The sequence below is a fragment of the Pseudorca crassidens genome, chromosome 20 (assembly GCF_039906515.1).
Source record: "Pseudorca crassidens isolate mPseCra1 chromosome 20, mPseCra1.hap1, whole genome shotgun sequence".
Classification (NCBI taxonomy): Eukaryota; Metazoa; Chordata; class Mammalia; order Artiodactyla; family Delphinidae; genus Pseudorca; species Pseudorca crassidens.
In genome coordinates, this window is record NC_090315.1 from 42,665,046 (window position 1) to 42,682,405 (window position 17,360).

At 47.0% G+C, this 17,360-nt stretch overlaps 1 long non-coding RNA gene across 1 annotated transcript in view; it reads right to left on the reverse strand.

The window, feature by feature from the left end:
- The window catches only part of LOC137214680 (uncharacterized), a 778,223-nt gene that overhangs the window by 490,991 nt on the left and 269,872 nt on the right, over window positions 1-17,360 (reverse strand). The window contains exon 3 of the long non-coding RNA XR_010938994.1: window positions 14,190-14,263. This is a non-coding gene — a long non-coding RNA (uncharacterized lncRNA). The remainder of the gene's footprint in view (window positions 1-14,189; window positions 14,264-17,360) is intronic.

Below are 17,360 nucleotides of genomic sequence, written 5' to 3' on the forward strand. Positions count from 1 at the left end.
GATATCCTCCTGGATGGAACTGTGATCCTCTGCAGTGGTGGATCTCAAGTGCAGATCTTAAGGCTTTGGCACCTTGAACACAACTCTTAGGCTGTGTGCTACATGAAAACTCTCCCTTGTTACATGGGAAAGCTATTCATGCTAGACTTCCTTCCTGAAATGTCCCCCGGGTATTACCACTGTTAGCACTCCAGGTTCCCTTATGTTTGGGCAAAAGGCTCAAAGAGTATTTTTGACTGACTAGATTATTCCCTGAAGAACCTACTTGTTCTTGCCTGAGAACAAAGTTATGACCACAACCAATGGCCTCACTCCAAGTACACTTTCATCCTCGTCATCATTTATATTGATGGCTCCTAAAAGTCTCCGAAAGATACTTTCTGACAGGCAGCCTGGTGTAAGGCAGTAATTTAAAACTTTGCCTGCATATTAGAATGGCCTGGAGCACTTTTCAAAACTACCAATGTCTAGATCCCACCCTGAGTTTCTGATTTAACTGGTCAGGGTGAAGCCTGAACTTTGAATTCCCACAACCACGGTCACTGTAAGGATTAAATGGGACACCAAAAATGAGGCAACAAACGCAGTGATTGACACAGCTATCTACTTGAAAATGCCAACTGTCCTCTGCCACCCGTGCCCTCCCAGTTTCTGCCGAAACAAAGGGAATCCCTAAAATATGGCTCTACTTCAGGGGTAGCCGAGCACATTGGAACAACTCATTATGGGAGAAAATGAGAGTCGGGGGCGGTGGGGCGGGGGGAGTAGCCAGCCACTGACAGGGGACCGAGACACAGAAAGATTTTTTTTTTTAAATAAATTTATTTATTTATTTATCTTTGGCTGCATTGGGTCCTTGCTGCTGCGCGCGGGCTTTCTCTAGTTGCGGTGAGAGGGGGCTCCTCTTCGTTGCAGTGCGCGAGCTTCTCATTGCGGTGGCTTCTCTTGTTGCAGAGCACGGGCTCTAGGCACGCAAGCTTCAGTAGTTGTGGCTCGCGGGCTCAGGAGTTGTGGCCCACGGGCTTAGTTGCTCCGTGGCATGTGGGATCTTCCTGGACCCGTGTCCCCTGCATTGGCAGGCGGATTCTTAACCACTGAGCCACCAGAGAAGCCCGAAAGATTTTGTCTAATGCAGGGCAAGAGGTCCGGAGAATGAAGCAAGAAAAAGTCAGATTCAGTAAAATCTGATCACCTGGAAATTTTTAAAGGGCTCATTGCCAGCTCTCGCGCGGCTGCATGGAGTACATTTCACTCAGAAAAATTTAGGGGTGGAGGAGGCTCCCTTTCGCTTATAATCTATATTTAAATAGAAAGTTCAAAGCTGAAGTTGGGGGCGAGAAAGAGGAGCTAATGGAAGTTAGGGAACCTTCTCGGGAGGAAACAGCTCCTCTCAAGCCTTAGACAATGTCCTGTCCTCTCTACACATCCCTCAGGGAAGAAAAATAGAGAGAGAAACAACTAACACATGACAAGCAACTTCATCACTTTCAATACTTTCAACAATAAAAACTGCTAGGGAAATACTCATGCATTTGTTCAACATACATTTATTGAGCACCTACGATGTGTCAATCTCTGTGCTAAGAATAGTCTGATTTCATAAATGACAAACTAAAACTAAGTAACTTGTCTAAGAAGAGGAAATCACAAAACTGGGGCTCCATTTGAGGTCTGACCCCAACGAACATGTAGAGATAATTAGGTCCCCAGCCTTCGCTGGGAAATTTAGATGTGATATCCCTGGTTCGCAGCTCTTACGTCTGATACTCCCTTCCTCCCCACCAACCCCAGCAAGTTTCCTGCTGTCTTACTTCGGATTTTACTTCAAGGATCAGCTAGTACATCCGCTTTTTCTACAGGCCTTTCCTGACTCCACACGGGTTGACTCTCCATTTGTAGACCTCTGGCAGCTTGTGAGTGCCTGTGTCATGGCAAAATTATTCCGCATTATGATCAATCACTTGTCTGTCTTCTCCACTGGCCCATGAGATCCTCAGAGACAGGGGTTACTCATGATCCCTATTTCTTTTCATAGGGCCTAGCACAATGCCTGATGAAGAATCGGAAAGGAGGGGAGGGTGGAAGGAAGGAAGGGATTCAGTGAAGTCTTTCTAGAAGAGGTGAGCAACTGAGCTGGCTATAGATTCGAATCAACGTGGGAGGGACTGAATGTTGGCTTCCACTTGCTGGAGGACTTGTTCAAGGGAAATCACAAGGAAAGGCATGTGGTGCTGTGTGGAGAGCACATCGGGACCTACTACCCTCCACGGACGCAGGGTTTCAGGCCGAGCGGCGAAGCTAAGAATGTAAGGGCCGAGGAGGTCTTGCAGGACTGACAAACACTCAGCCCTCAGCCACGGAACGGGTATGAACTGAGCACCTACTATGAGCCAGGGGTTCTGCCCAGCAGAGTGAGAGAGACCAGCACAGGCCCTGCTCTCATGGAGCTCAGGGCCCCACAGGCCAAACCTGTTCTGAGAGAAGAAAAAAGAATCAATCAAGGTCCTCACCCAGGCAGTGATGTAACTTAAGTGGAGTCTGAGGGCAACTTATCTTGTTCAGAGTGAAGCATGATCTGAGAGGAGGAAGGGGAGGGCGAGAGAGAGAAGAGGGAGAGAACATGGGAAGAAAATGATGAGAAGCTCCCAATTAGACTCTTAACTCTGTGGGGGCAAAGTTGGATTCTGTATGGCCCGGTCTCATGTGTTTCGTGTATTCCAGCACCCAGGACAGTACCTGGCCATGACAGGTGCTCGAAATATTCGTGGAATTTTACTGAATTGAAGCGAATTAAGGGAGAGCAGTAGAGGAGCCCTTAACTGGGTGTCGTGGTCCCTGGTGTCCAGTCCTTCCTGGCTCTGCCACCGATCAGCCAGGTGAGCGGGCACTTTGATAGCTTCCCTGTTGTTTGTTGCCTCATCTGTTGGAGGTACAGGGGGTTTCAATTTGTACCCTAGTTTTCCATAGCATTTGACTATTTCATATGGTCAAATTAAAGCCTGCAGAGCCAGCTAATTTGGGACAATGTTAAGTTAAATAAATATAAACAAGTCTCTTGACCATGGGACATCTCAGAGCCTTGAACATGCCTGGGTGAATTGGAAGCCCCGAGAGGAAGATAACATATGCTGTGGTCCCCAATTCCTTTGACTACAGAACCACAACCTTCATTTTTTGTTTTTCATTTTCAATCTTACAGAACCTCTCCAGCCCTAATGGCGTCGTCCAGTGATGTCATCTAATGATGTCATCCAACTTCACCAAGACAGGGATGGCCATGTGGATTTGGGGATTAGTGAACAACCAGATTTAGCTGATGCAGTGAGTCTAGGTAGGAGGAGAGGAATCTCTTGTCTGTGGGATGGGGAAAGGGTGGCTGCAGGAGACCTGAAGGTCCAGTGAAGAAGTCCTTGATTTCCATGCGGGCTGAGACTTGGAATCTCACTCAAGAAAAGCAAGCCATCCTCTGTGTGAGGCATTGATATTCTGGCGTGGTTTTTAATTTCCTGTCCCTGGGATTAGCTGTGTCAGGGAGGAATCCTTTGGCCGCCTTCTCTCAATACATCCCGGAGCTTTTATTTTATTACCAATTTCCCTACATTGTATGCTTTCTTTGAGAATCACAACCGTGCGAATATTTGACAACTGAGTGGTATGAACATCTTGAAATATACAGTTTTCCCCAGAGTTGCATTTCGTACTATAATCCGAGGTGATCTTGGTTGCCAGAAACACTCACGCCGTTAATGGATTTGGAGGGAAGATGCTAGTAATGAGATTTTCAAATGCGAATTATTTTGCTTTCAAATATGGGGTGAAATCCAATGAAATATTACCTTCGACACGCTGGTGCAGTAGGTCCAGCTGATCAAATGAACGCTCGGCGTGTGCTTCGTGTCGGCCTTTTCTGTTCCAAACAAGAGCTAGAGGGGATCCGTCTTATTTTCTCCTGGTAAGATGGATCCTTGATCCCCAAAGTTGTCTTCTGTATTTGAGGGTACACACCTGGCCTCTTCACATCTACAATCTTGAGAGGTTTATTTATTTCACTCACTCATTCAATAAAAACTGACGGGGGACCTACTATGTGCCAGGCAGCTTCGTGCCCTGAGTGGTACAGCAGTGAACAGTATTTTACAATATTTACAGATGTTTCTGTCATCACAGGGCCTACAACCTGGTGAGACACATACACACGATAGACAAGTAAACACAAACATTTAAATGTCAGGTGGCAGTAACAGCCTTGGAGAAGAATAAGCAAGGTGAGGGTTAGAGTATGATGGGACGGCTCCTGTGTTAGCTAGGGTGCCAGGGGCTGCCCTTCTGCGGAGGTGACTACGGAGCAGAGGCCCTGGGGAGAAGAGGAAACTGGAGGCCCACGGCTGCTCCAGACTCCAGAACTCTGGAGCGATAGCGTGGAGCTTTGGGCGCAGCTTTGCCTGGTTCCAGATTGGATGTTCCTTTCATCGTGTCATCCAGCCTCCCTGGGAACCAGACAGAGAATCATCAGGGCGAGGCAAGAAGTTGGAGATGATGCCAGGATCTGAAGGAGGTGATGCCATGATACAAAGAAAGGAAATTCAGGCAGGCTGGCAGGCAGGGCACAAGGAAGATGGGCAGCTGTGCTGGATCCCATCCATCTGGCCTGCCTCTCCCTGACACCCCACACTCAGCAGGTCAAAGCTGGGCTCCTCGTCCTTGCCCCAGAGTCAGCCCCTCTCCCTGACTTCTCCAGCTCCATGAAAGGTACCCAGCATCTGCCTGGTCATCCAAGTGTGGCTGGCTCATCAAACTCCCCTGCCACCCCCGTTCCCTCCATGCTCCTCTTGTCACACCCTCCAGGCCTCCACAAATGACATTTGGGACACCTCCCCCAGCCCTCCACCCTGGAAGTCTAGAGGCTATGTCAGAACACTTACGGAACCATTCTGAGAGCACTGTCTTCTTGAATTTATAGTACAATCTCCTCTAAAGGGGCCAGCAGAAGAGAACCCAGAAAGGTGCCACTTCCAAATGGGGCCACTTGAGAACTGATAGCGATTGCTCCAGAAATACTCCACGCCGCTGCTGTGCCGTCAGCTCACCCGGGAGTCTCTGAAGCAATGGGATGCAGAGATCTGGGAGATGGAGCCGTCCTTTCAACAGAAAGGAAAGCTGGCCGAGGAACCCTTTCATCGTGGTTTCTGCGAGACTCTGCCTTTCATCTGGGTGAGTGGTGAGTCCGAAGGAGGAGAAGTGGCTCTATTGAAGTGACGCCTCCGAAATGGATGCTGGGTACTAACGGAGCAAACGCCTCTTGGAAAGGAGGTGAAAGCTCAACCGGAGAGCACTTTGCATTTGGGTGGGCGAGGGCAGAACATGTTGGAGCCCACAGGAGGGGAGGCCTGGAGAGGAAAGGGCTTGGTGCAACGGGCCCTGCGGGCGCCGCTCCAGAGCCCCTCGGCCCACCCTGGGGGTCACTGCCAACACTCCTACACACGGCAACATCTCCCTGCATCTCTCTGCCCGAGGGTTTCTGCTGGCTGCAGGAGGGTTTCTGCTGGCTGCAGGAGGGTGCTTGGCCCGCGTACAAAATAAGCCAGAGTGCAGGGGAGTTACAAATGAGACCCTCAGCCAGTGAGGGGTAAGAGCCGGTGGATCAATGCCTCAGTTCCCTTGCCCCTTGGTGAGACAATCCTAGGTGTGTTCCAGACTCTCCAGAGGGTCCCCAGTGAGAATGAACCCAGTTATTAGCTTTGCTCTCTTCCCCGTCTGGCCTCCCCACTCGCTCACAGTGCATTTTGGGATCACATCACAGATAAACCTCATGTACCCATCTCTGTCTTAGGATCTGCTTTTAGGAAGAACCAAGCTAAGACAATGGGGAAACCGGCCCAGTAGTAAGGAAGCCCCCAGCAGTCTGAGGTGTCCAAATGGGCCTCCTTCTTGCAGGTATCAGCATCAAAGGACAGCCAATTCCAAGGCTGTGGGGAGAAAGGTAATGAGCCTCTATGAGAAAAAATTAAATAGCCTCTAGAGAAGGTGCCTTGCCAATGTAACGCTGTCAATAAAGTTTGGGTGCCCCAAAGCTTCCCAGGAGACACATGCACTCAAGAACCCTGTATTAGTAAGCTAGGGCCGCCCCTGGAGGCTAGAAATCTGAAAGCAAAGTACTGGTAGAGTCGAATTCTTCTGAGACCTCTCTCTTTCGCTTGAAGATGGCCATCTTCTCCCCGTGTCTTCATATGGTCTTTCCTCTGTGTGTGTCTGTGGCCTAATCTCCCCTTCTGATAAAGACACCAGTCCTATTGGATTAGGGCCCACCCATATGTTTTACCTTAATCCCCTCTTTAAAGGCCTTATCTATTGGGCTGGCCAAAAGATTCTTTCGGTTTTTTCCATAAGATGCCTCTAGTGACATTTAATTGTCTTTAACTTCATTCAAAACAATTTTGTTAGATTGTATGTGACAGCTGTCATATCAGCATGCATTTTTTAAAAGACTTATCAAAATTGTTGAAATTTGTGTAGCCATTTAAAAAAATATATTTTTAATTTTATTTATTTTTGGCTGCATTGGGTCTTTGTTGCTGCGCGAGGGCTTTCTCTAGTTGTGGCGCATGGGCTTCTCATTGCAGTGGCTTCTCTTGTTGCAGAGCACAGGCTCTAGGCGCACAGGCTTCAGTAGTTGTGGCACACGGGCTCAGTAGTTGTGGCTCACAGGCTCTAGAGCTCAGGCTCAGTAGTTGTGGCACACGGGCTTAGCTGCTCCACGGCATGTGGGATCTTCCTGGACCAGGGCTTGAAACCGTGTCTCCTGCATTGGCAGGCGGATTCTTAATCACTGCATCACCAGAGAAGTCCCCCGTGTAGCCATTTTAATATTGAAGATGGAAGAAAAAAAAGCAACTTTTTCGGCATATTATGCTTTATTATTTCAAGAAAGGTAAAAACACAACCGAAACACACAAAAAAGATTTGTGCAGTGTATGGAGAAGGTGCTGTGACTGATCGAACGTGTCAGAAGTGGTTTGTGAAGTTTCGTACGGGAGATTTCTCGCTGGGCGATGCTCCACGGTCAGGCAGACCAGTTGAAGTTGATATCGATCAAATCGAGACATTCACTGAGAACAATCAACGTTATACCATGCGGGAGATAGCCGACATACTCAGAATATCCAAATCAATCGCTGAAAATCATCTGCACCAGCTTGGTTATGTGAATTGCTTTGATGTTTGGGTTCCACATAAGTTAAGCAAAAAAAACTCTCTTGACCATATTTCCACATGCGATTCTCTACTTACACGTAATGAAAATGTTCCGATGAAAATGCTCCGTTTTTAAAACAAATTGTGATGGGTGATGAAAAGTGGATACTGTACAACAATGTGCAACGGAAGAGACCGTGGGGCAAGCGAAATGAACCACCACCAACCACACCAGAGGCCGGTCTTCACCCAAAGAAGGTGATGTGTATATGGTGGGATTGGAAGGGAGTCCTCTATTATGAGCTCCTTCTGGAAAACCAAACGATTAATTCCAACAAGTACTGCTCCCAGTTAGACCAACTGAAAGCAGCACTCGAAGAAAAGCGTCCAGAATTAGTCAACAGAGAACGCATAATCTTCCATCAGGATAAGGCAAGACTGCATGTTTCTTTGATGACCAGGCAAAAACGGTTACAGCTTGGCTGGGAAGTTCTGATTCACCCGTCATACTCACCAGACACTGCACCTCTGGATTTCCATTTATTTTAGTCTTTACAAAATTCTCTTAATGGAAAAAATTTCAATTCCCTGGAAGACTGTAAAAGGCACCTAGAACAGTTCTTTGCTCAAAAAGATTAAAAGTTTTGGAAAGATGGAATTATGAAGTTGCCTGAAAAATGGCACAAGGTAGTGGAACAAAAGGGTGAATACATTGTACAATGAAGTTCTTGGTGAAAATGAAAAATGTGTCTTTTATTTTTACTTTAAAACCGAAGGCACTTTTTGGCCAACGCATACAAACACTGTCACATTCTGACGTAGTAGGGTTAGGACTTCAACTCACGGACTGTGTATGAGAGGCGACACAATTCAGCTCACGACAGACTCAAGAGATGCCCACTTCCCAGCCGAACAGAGAAGGACTCTGAATCCACCATCTGTGAGGTTCCTGGATGTGACAGCTCTTGGTTAGAGCGCAAAGCGACAAAGCATAATGAGGCCTGAAATGAGCCTGTCAGAAATGAGGAGGGGGCAGGAAGGGAGGCTGTGAAGTCTAAGCCACAGCAACTATTTGCCCCACCAGTGGGTTGGGCCCTATTTCTAGGGAAATGAGCTCATTATGGGTAAATCTTTTTCCAGCTCCTGGTTGATTCATGAAGTGGTTTTGAATGTTGACAATCACTTCATGAATCACTGACAAACACGACAGCCAAACACCTGGCACCTGGATTGCTATCTCCCCTGATGAGCATTTCTGTCATGACGTGGGGTGTCCCCCCCCCGGCAACCAGGTGTGCAGATGAGAAGAGGCCTCGTTCATGTGCCGAAGTCTCCTGCTTCAGTCATTCCGCCCCAGCCATTCTGTCGGGCACTGACTCACCCCAAATATTTAATGATCATTAATGAGTTGATTCTGCAAGGTTCACTTTGAAACCCTCATGACATCGGGCATGAAGGGATCAGGCATCAAGTCCTGCAACACCGTTTCCGGGGGAAGTAAAATGGTGTCTCTCAGAGCGTGTCACGGTGTCCAAAGGAGAATCTGCTTCAGCCCAGACTGCAAACGAGACACAGCCACTGCCTCAGGCAGAGTGAGAATACCTATCTCTCAGGCAGACCACAGTCCTCAAAGAAAGAGAAACTGAGGGATCAGACTGGAGAGAGATACAAGAGAGCCACCATGTTGCATTTGGCTATTAGAGAGGATATTGGAGAGACACAAAAGACGCAGCCTCCAAACCTAAAATCTTCTTGAACACTTGAGACATAAAGACCAGCAGCTCATTAGCAGAGGCAGACAGATGTTCCTCCCAGACACCTGCCCAGTTCACTCTCTCACTTCATGCTCCTCACCTCACCTGCCTGGCCACCCCTCAGAAGACCTTCTGCAGGCACCTCTGTTGCCCCTTCCTGATAGACTGTCCTCCACAGCACTTATCACCACCCGCCACCTTCTAGGTACGTCTATTGGCTTATCTTCTGTCTCCCCCAGCAGTAAGTAAGCTCCACAAGGCAGGGATCTCGGTCTGTTCTGTTCTCTGCTGCAGTCCCACAACCTAAAAGAGTGCTCGGGATACAGAGTAGGTGCTTAATAAACATTTGCGGAAAAAGTGAGTGTGACAAGAACTGTGTTGGGTGTAAAAAAGACAATCTGTAGAACTTGAAAGAAGAGGAATGTTGTCTGAGTGATCGCTTCTATCTCTACCCCCGCTGCATATTTATGGTCTTTTGAAATCCTTGGTAAGGAGGAAGGGGTTCTTTGTACCCAAGTTGGTATCCAGTTCTCACGCCCATGTGGACTCAGGCACCCTCAATGTATCATGTCAAAGCCTTCGCTAAGGCTGAGGAGAAGATCTCCCTCAGATGCTGTGACAGAACCATGTTCGGGTAGATCCCAAATGACTTCTGGAGTCCGGACCCCCCGGGTCCCTCTTCTTTATCTGTGTTTGGCTGTGCTGTGCAAGAATCTCTACATGCCATTCAAAATCCAATAATGGTTTTGCTGAAAAAGCCCATCTAGACTATCTACTTCCTCTTCACTGGAAAAGGAACTCCAAAGGCTCAGAGAGGGAAAGTAGTTAACCCATGTTCACACAGATTGCAGTAGAATCAGGACAGAAACCAAAGCCTTCTAATCCCCATGGTAGAGTGTGTGCTTCCACCCTAAGCTATCCGCCTACCTTCCAGAGTTGAAGAATTTAACTGTGAGGAAGGAAATAACTGAGCATCCCAACTCAGCTTGTATGTAGACTAGAAGAAACCAGGTGGGTTAGATCACAGATTTCTGGGGCCTCTGGTTTGCCTTAAAGCACCATACATTTGACATAGAAGGTGCCCTGGAGGACATCTCACCCACGTGCCCTGTTGTAAGATGGGCAAATAGGAGTTCAGAAAGTCACACAGGAAGGGAGTTCAAAGAGTTAGGGCCAGACCTCCAGCCCCTGCCCTCAGTTTAGGCCATTTTTAATCTCATCTTACCAACCTGATCAGCAACTACAGATGTGGGAAGAAAAAACCTTAAGTGTCATTTTGCCCAAATGCCCATTTTCCAGATGAGGGGACTGAGGTTGAAAGGAGCAGGTGAGTGTCAAAGTCTGGAGCCTAGGTCTACACTTCTTTTCCCCACTGCCATCCTCACTGGGGGAAGAAGCGGGGCCTCCAGACCATACTCTCAGGGCTGCTGAGGACACTACCTAATGTCCACGGGCCTTGGAGTCTGGAACATGTGGATTCCAGTCCCAGCCCTGCTCCATGCCAGCTGGGTGACCTCAAGTGGGTCACTTCACCACCTGGGCCCACAGTTTCCTCGAGTTCTTAAGTGTCTTAGAAATGTCAAAATATGACCAGCTCTGTGAATTGCCAAGCACAGAATAGTCACTCTGTGTCCGTGTCCTTTTTTCCTATGCCTTTTGCTCTCCACCTTTTATCCCATTGGGTAGTGAGATCTTCATTCCTTTAACGTAACTATTTCTGTTCGTGTTAAAATGGGAACAAAGAAGTGTCTGTAAATCAGGGGGCGTTGGAACCAGTCCTTGAAGGATGAGTGGGAATTTTCTACGTAGCCAAGCGGGGGAGAGAATTCCAGGATGATAGAATCACTTATACAAAAGCATATAGGTCCGAGAAAAGGAAACCCTCACAGGAGCCTGAAGGGGAGGAAACCTGGGGTGGGGTGACTTGGCTGAGATGAGAAAAAGAAAGGTCCCTGTGGAATAGCTGTGGGAGGCCTGGAACGCCACACCCAAGAGACTTCGTGGTGGGGAAGGATGGGGAAGGATGTGATGTGTTTCAGTGGAGAAATGATGAATTTCTTTGAAAGGTCACTCACTCGGGGCAGCAGCTAGAAAGATGAAGGGTTGGAAAGAGAGAAGGAGGTGAAGCAACCACTGAAGAGAGTTGTGGCAAAAGCCCAGCTGGTATACAAAGAGCCCAGGGCTTAGAAGGCCAGGGTGGAGGGTGAATGGCTGAGGCAGATGGATGGGGCCTCCCGCAGGCTGCCTGTCCCCTCTGCACGCCCCCTCAGTGTGACCTCAGAGGCGATGTCTCAAGCAGAGGGCTGTGCCCCGCTCCCCACGCCAGCAGGAGATGCCCCACAAGTGCCCTCCTTCCCTCACCACCCTCTCCCCTCGCGCTTCCTGGTACCTGGCAGCCAGCCTTCCCTAGCTTTATTTATTTTCTTTTCCTGCAACATATCTAGCATCTCTTCTTTGTTATTTCAAAGTACCGTCCAACAGAGCTCAGACTGGCATCCCTCATCCTCCCACCAGCGTCCCGAGCTCCTCCATCGTCCCTCCAGAAACCACGGCACAAGCACTCTTTACACACAGCCTCCTCATCAACGGAGCCCGTATCTCCCTCTGGTTTTCAGCTTAAAATAAGTTTCTAAAAACCCTCATCTACAAACAGCCCCCCTCTTTGCAATAATATCCAGGTTGTATTTTCAGCCATTGTCTCTTTAGACCAGGGACTGCATTTGATTAAATCACGTGGTACGTGTATTGCCGACCCCCTCCCAGCCTGCATCAGCCTTTGATGGGAACTATCTTATCTGTAATCAGTTTACTGGGTTATGGACCCAAATTTCCTCTGCAAAACATCAGGCTGGGAGGCTTCGCCCACCCCTCCTCCTAGGAATGCAGCTCGGCTTTGATAAACCTGAGATTCCATTCCCTAGAACTTCAGAGTCCAACAGAGCCTTGGTTCCAATCCAACACTCACCATCCCAGGGCAAAGCTAATTTTAAGTTTTATTTCAACACACTGTAAGGTGACCACGGTGTTCAGCAAGACGAAAGAGATGATTTCAACAAACAATGATTGTAAACCTACAATGTTCCAGCTGTTTCAGATAAGCATAGACTGACTTCCTGGGGCTCACATCTGGGTGGGGGCCAGGAGAAAGACTGAACACTAAATCGTTTACCATTTGATGTGATAAGTGCAATATTATGAGTATGGGAAAGGTATTCAGCTGACTTGGTGATACCCGCTCTGTGTTTTTTGTTAAAATGCTAGGGCTTCCCTGGTGGCGCAGTGGTTGAGAGTCCGCCTGCCGATGCAGGGGACACAGGTTCGTGCCCCGGTCTGGAAAGATCCCACATGACGCGGAGCGGCTGGGCCCGTGAGCCATGGCCGCTGAGCCTGCGCATCCGGAGCCTGTGCTCCGCAACGGGAGAGGCCACAACAGTGAGAGGCCCGCGTACCGCAAAAAAAAAAAAAAAAAAGACAATGCTAGTGAAGTTATGGTAAGATTTATAAGAGAGCAATGAGAAAACACACTCAAAGAATCAGAATAGCGAGCATAACATCCCCTCCACCCACCCCCATAATCACGCTCCTAGGAATTTATCCTAAGTTACAACTAAAAAAAAAAAAAAAGATACTTAAGGATGTTCAATATATTGTTTTCTAATAGAAATGATAATTGAGATACATCAGCTCAAGGATATAGTATGTAGTTATTTAAATAAATTATGGAGACTAGTCATCAGAACTCTATTTGGGATCTAATTTCAAGCAAAAGAAGGAACACACAAAGTTACCTTCAATAACTGCCTGTGGGGACTTCCCTGGTGGTTCAGTGGTTAAGACTCCACACTTCAAATGCAGGGGGCACAGGTTCGATCCCTGGTCAGGGCACTAAGATTCCACATGCCACGGGGTGTGGCCAAAAAGTGTGCAAAAAAAACCCCAAACCTGCCTGTGGATTCTGCACTCAATGTCCTCACCTTCTACTGGGTTTCGCTTTGAACACCGGTAGTCTGAAGGGTCCTTCTCTCCATGCTCCCGTTCAACTCTCAGAACAACCCTGTGACGTTGATATTGTGCTCCCCATCTTATAGATAAGGTAATAAGGCTCAGAGAGGCTTAAATGACAGGCACGCAACATCTAAATCAAGGAGCTCTAACCTAGGTCTCCTAACTCCACATCCAGGGCTCTTTCCTGATTTCCATCATCTAGCCAGGTCTGAGGACCAGGAAGAACGACTAATGCTATGGGTGGGCAGTGAGACACTGGGACCATCTGTCTGCTGCTGGAAAACGCCACGAAGAAGGCCACAACTCCTCACAAGAACACCTGGATGTGTCTTTGTCCCAAGACGTCTGAGCCGGCCAGTGGGGATGGAGAGGGCGCCTTTTCCAGCCAAACCGCAGCTGCTGAAGACGAGCTTGCTGAGAGGAAAAGCATGTAACCAACATGCACCAATTTATGCAACTATATCAGGGCTAGGCAATGGGAGGCAGGGACAGAGGGACAGAAATAACCATCTTTGCTGCCCCGTTGCTGAGTAACCACCAAAAGCAGGCATTTAAGAGTGTGTTCATCCATTCATCCGTTGATGGACGCTTAGATTGTTTCTACATCTTGGCTATTGTGAATAACGCTGTAATGAACACTTAGGAGCACAGATATATCTTTGAGATCCTGATTTCCATTCTTTGGGACAAATAGCCAGGAGTGGACTTGCTGGATCATATGTAGTTCTATTTTTAATTTTTTGAAGAACCTCCATACTATTTTTCATAGCAGCTGCACCATGTTACATTCCCAACCACAAGGGTTCCAATTTCTACATGCATACAAAGGAATATTATTCGGCCTTGAAAAATAAGGAAATCCTGCCATGTGAGACAAAATGAACACAACTGAGGTTGTGCTAATAAGCGAGCCACGGGAAGACAAATACTGTATAATTCCACTTATATGAGGCATCTAAAATAGTCAAACTCAGAGAAGCAGAGAGCAGAAGGGTGGTTTCCAGAGGCTGGGGGAGAGGGAAATGGGGAGTTGCCATTCAACAGGTATAAGGCTTCAGCTAAGCAAGACAAATAACTTCTAGAGCTCTGCCATACGACATCGTGCCCATAGTTAACAATAACATATTATACACTTCAAACTTTAAGAGAGTAGATCTCATGTTGTGTTCTTATCATACACACATAAAAACCACAGTACGTACATCTGAGTTAGGTAGACATCTAGACACCTGAGCTTACCTCTGTTTTCCCCTTCACTTGCTGTGGTGACCTTGGGCAAGTCCATCAATCGCTCTGTGTCTCTGTCTCCTCATCTGTAAAATAAGGAGAATAATAGTACTTACCTCATAGAATTATCATGAAGTTCAATGTTTTTCTGATATTAATAAGCTTAGAACAGTTCCTAGAATATACTAGGACAGACATCATCTTAAGTGCTGGCTATCCACTTCTCAACTTATCCTCAAGACTCCCTGTAAGGAAGAAACTGGGATTTCCATCTTACAGGTGAGGAGACTGAGGCTGTGGGAGCTTAAGGTTATATGCAGCAGCACATGCATGAGGGACCAGCGAATGGCATCAACGGTAGGCCCTGCCAAAGTATGGAGAAGGAAGAGATTCCGCTGGTTATGTAAACCTGGAAGGCTTCCTGAAGGAGATGGCATGGCATCTGAGCTTTAAAGAACATGGAAGATGCGAACCAATGTTTTGAGTTGCTGATGGTGGGGACAAAGCACAGTGTTGAGAGGATGGATGGAAGTTCAAGAATAAAGAGACCGGTAGAATAGGCCTATTCTGTCCTGGGCCTCGAATGCCTGGCCAAGGTGTCTGAAGATGCTTCCTTGGCAGTGGTGAGTCAGAAAGGCTGTGGGGCAGGAGTGGGAACAGTGTGTAAGGACGATCATCCGTTCACCTGGTCACCATGGACCCATCAGGAACCCACTTCAAGTGCCAGTTTGTACCCCTGGCCTCTCTCTCCACCATTCCCTCCTCTGAACAGGCTCTGAGTGAGGCTGAAGGCAGAAACCAATGAGACACAGTCCCAGGAGTCAAGGCTGTCCTGCTCTAGCCCAGCACTTCTTAGACTTTTAATGTGCATCTGAATCCCCCCCCCCCAACCGAGTTGATTACAAACAGATTCTGATTCATTAAGTCCGGGGCGGGGCCTGAGAATCTGAATTTCTAACAAGCTCCCAGGTGATGCTGATCACTGGACCATGCTTGGAGTAATAAGAGTCTAACGTGTTTGCTCCCTTTCTAGTTTCACAGCTGTAATCCCAACAATGCCTGGTCCAAAGCGGGTGCTTCATAAAACGTGTTAAACTGAAAAATCTTAATCACTTTTACTCCTGTTACCACTGAGTTTGATTAAGGAGACCACTCCATCCCCCCCCCAACCACCACACACACACACACACACACACACACACACACACACACACATCAGTGGCCATTTCGTCTTCTTTGGCACATCATCCCACAACCTAACTAGTAGAATTCAACATCCCTTTTCCAATCTATCACACTGTCTTTTTTTTTTTTTTTTTTTTTGCGGTACGTGGGCCTCTCACTGCTGTGGCCTCTCCCGTTGCGGAGCACAGGCTCCGGACGCGTGGGCTCAGCGGTCATGGGTCACGGGCCCAGCCGCTCCGCGGCATGCGGGATCTTCCCGGACCGGGGCACGAACCCGTGTCCCCTGCACCGGCAGGCGGACTCTCAACCACTGCGCCACCAGGGAAGCCCCTATCACACTGTCTTTATGAATGACTTTAAACCCTTGGGCTCTTTTCTTTCTGTTACAAAAATGATGCATGTTTATTGAAAAAAACAGAGGAAAAATGAGCAAAAAGAAGAAGAAACTGCGACCTGATACACACCCTTTCTGACTCTGTGTGTGTTACAGAATGGAACATTCATTCCATTGGGATTTTAATTATCTTAAACTATGAAGGATAACTTCCCATGTCAAAAATATCATTTTAATGGTTACATAACATTTCATTGTTTTAAATTTTCATAAAGCACACGTTTCACTGATGTAAAATATAGTGACGTTAAAAAATAGGACACAAGCTCCATACTGAACGACCAAATGAAGAAGGTACAGACGAAATGTTACAATGCCTAAGGTTTGCTCTAAAATCATCCAGTGAGTGGGAAAGCGGGAGACGACGGAGCCAGATCAGGATGAGCCATATGTAGGCCATCGTTAAACTGGCCTGCATTATACAGCCCTCTCACTTTTGCATGTGTTGGTAACTTTCCATAATAAAAGTTTTAAAATAAAAGCAAGGTCCAAATGAGGGCTAGGAACATGTACACGCTGTTATATTTAAAAAGGATAACCAACAAGGACCTACTGTATAGCACAGGGAACTCTCCTCAATGCTATGTGGCAGCCTGGATGGGAGGGGAGTCTGGGGGAGAATGGATACATGCATACATATGGCCGAGTCACTGTGCTGTGCACGTGAAACTATCACAACATTGTTAATTGGCTATACTCCAATAAAAAAGGTTTTTAAAAAAGTACATAACTTCCATGATATTTTTTAGTCACTAAGATTTAAAACTCAAATTTATCTAGATTATTTGTATTAATTTTTTTAATACATCTTTATTGGAGTATAATTGCTTCACGATACCGTGTTAGTTTCTGTTGCACAACAAAGCGAATCAGCCACATGCATACACATGTCCCCATGTCCCCTCCCTCTTGAGCCTCCCTCCCACCCTCCCTATCCCACCCCTCTAGGTCATCGCAAAGCACCGAGCCAATCTCCCTGTGCTATGCCGCTGCTTCCCACCAGCCAACTATTTTACATTCGGTAGTGTATATACGTCAATGCTACTCTCACTTCGCCCCAGCTTCACCCTCCCATCCCATGTAATCAAGTCCTTTCTCTATATCTACCTCTTTATTCCTGCCCTGCAACTAGGTTCATCAGTACCATTTTGGTTTTTTTTTTTTTAGATCCCATATATATGTGTTAGCATACGGTATTTGTTTTTCTCTTTCTGACTTACTTCACTCGGTATGACAGACTCTAGGTCCAGCCACCTCACTACAAATAACTCAATTTCATTTCTTTTTATGGCTGAGTAATATTCCATTGTATATACGTGCCACATCTTCTTTATCCATTCATCTGTTGATGGACGCTTAGGTTGCTTCCATATCCTGGCTATTGTAAATACTGCTGCAATGAACATTGCGGTGCATGTCTCTTTTTGAATTATGGTTTTTTCGGGTTATATGCCCAGTAGTGGGATTGCAGGGTCATATGGTAGTTCTATTTTTAGTTTTTTAAGGAAACTCCATACTGTTTTCCATAGTGGTTATATCAATTTACATTCCCACCAACAGTGTAGGAGGGTTCCCTTTTTTCCACACCCTTTCCAGCATTTATT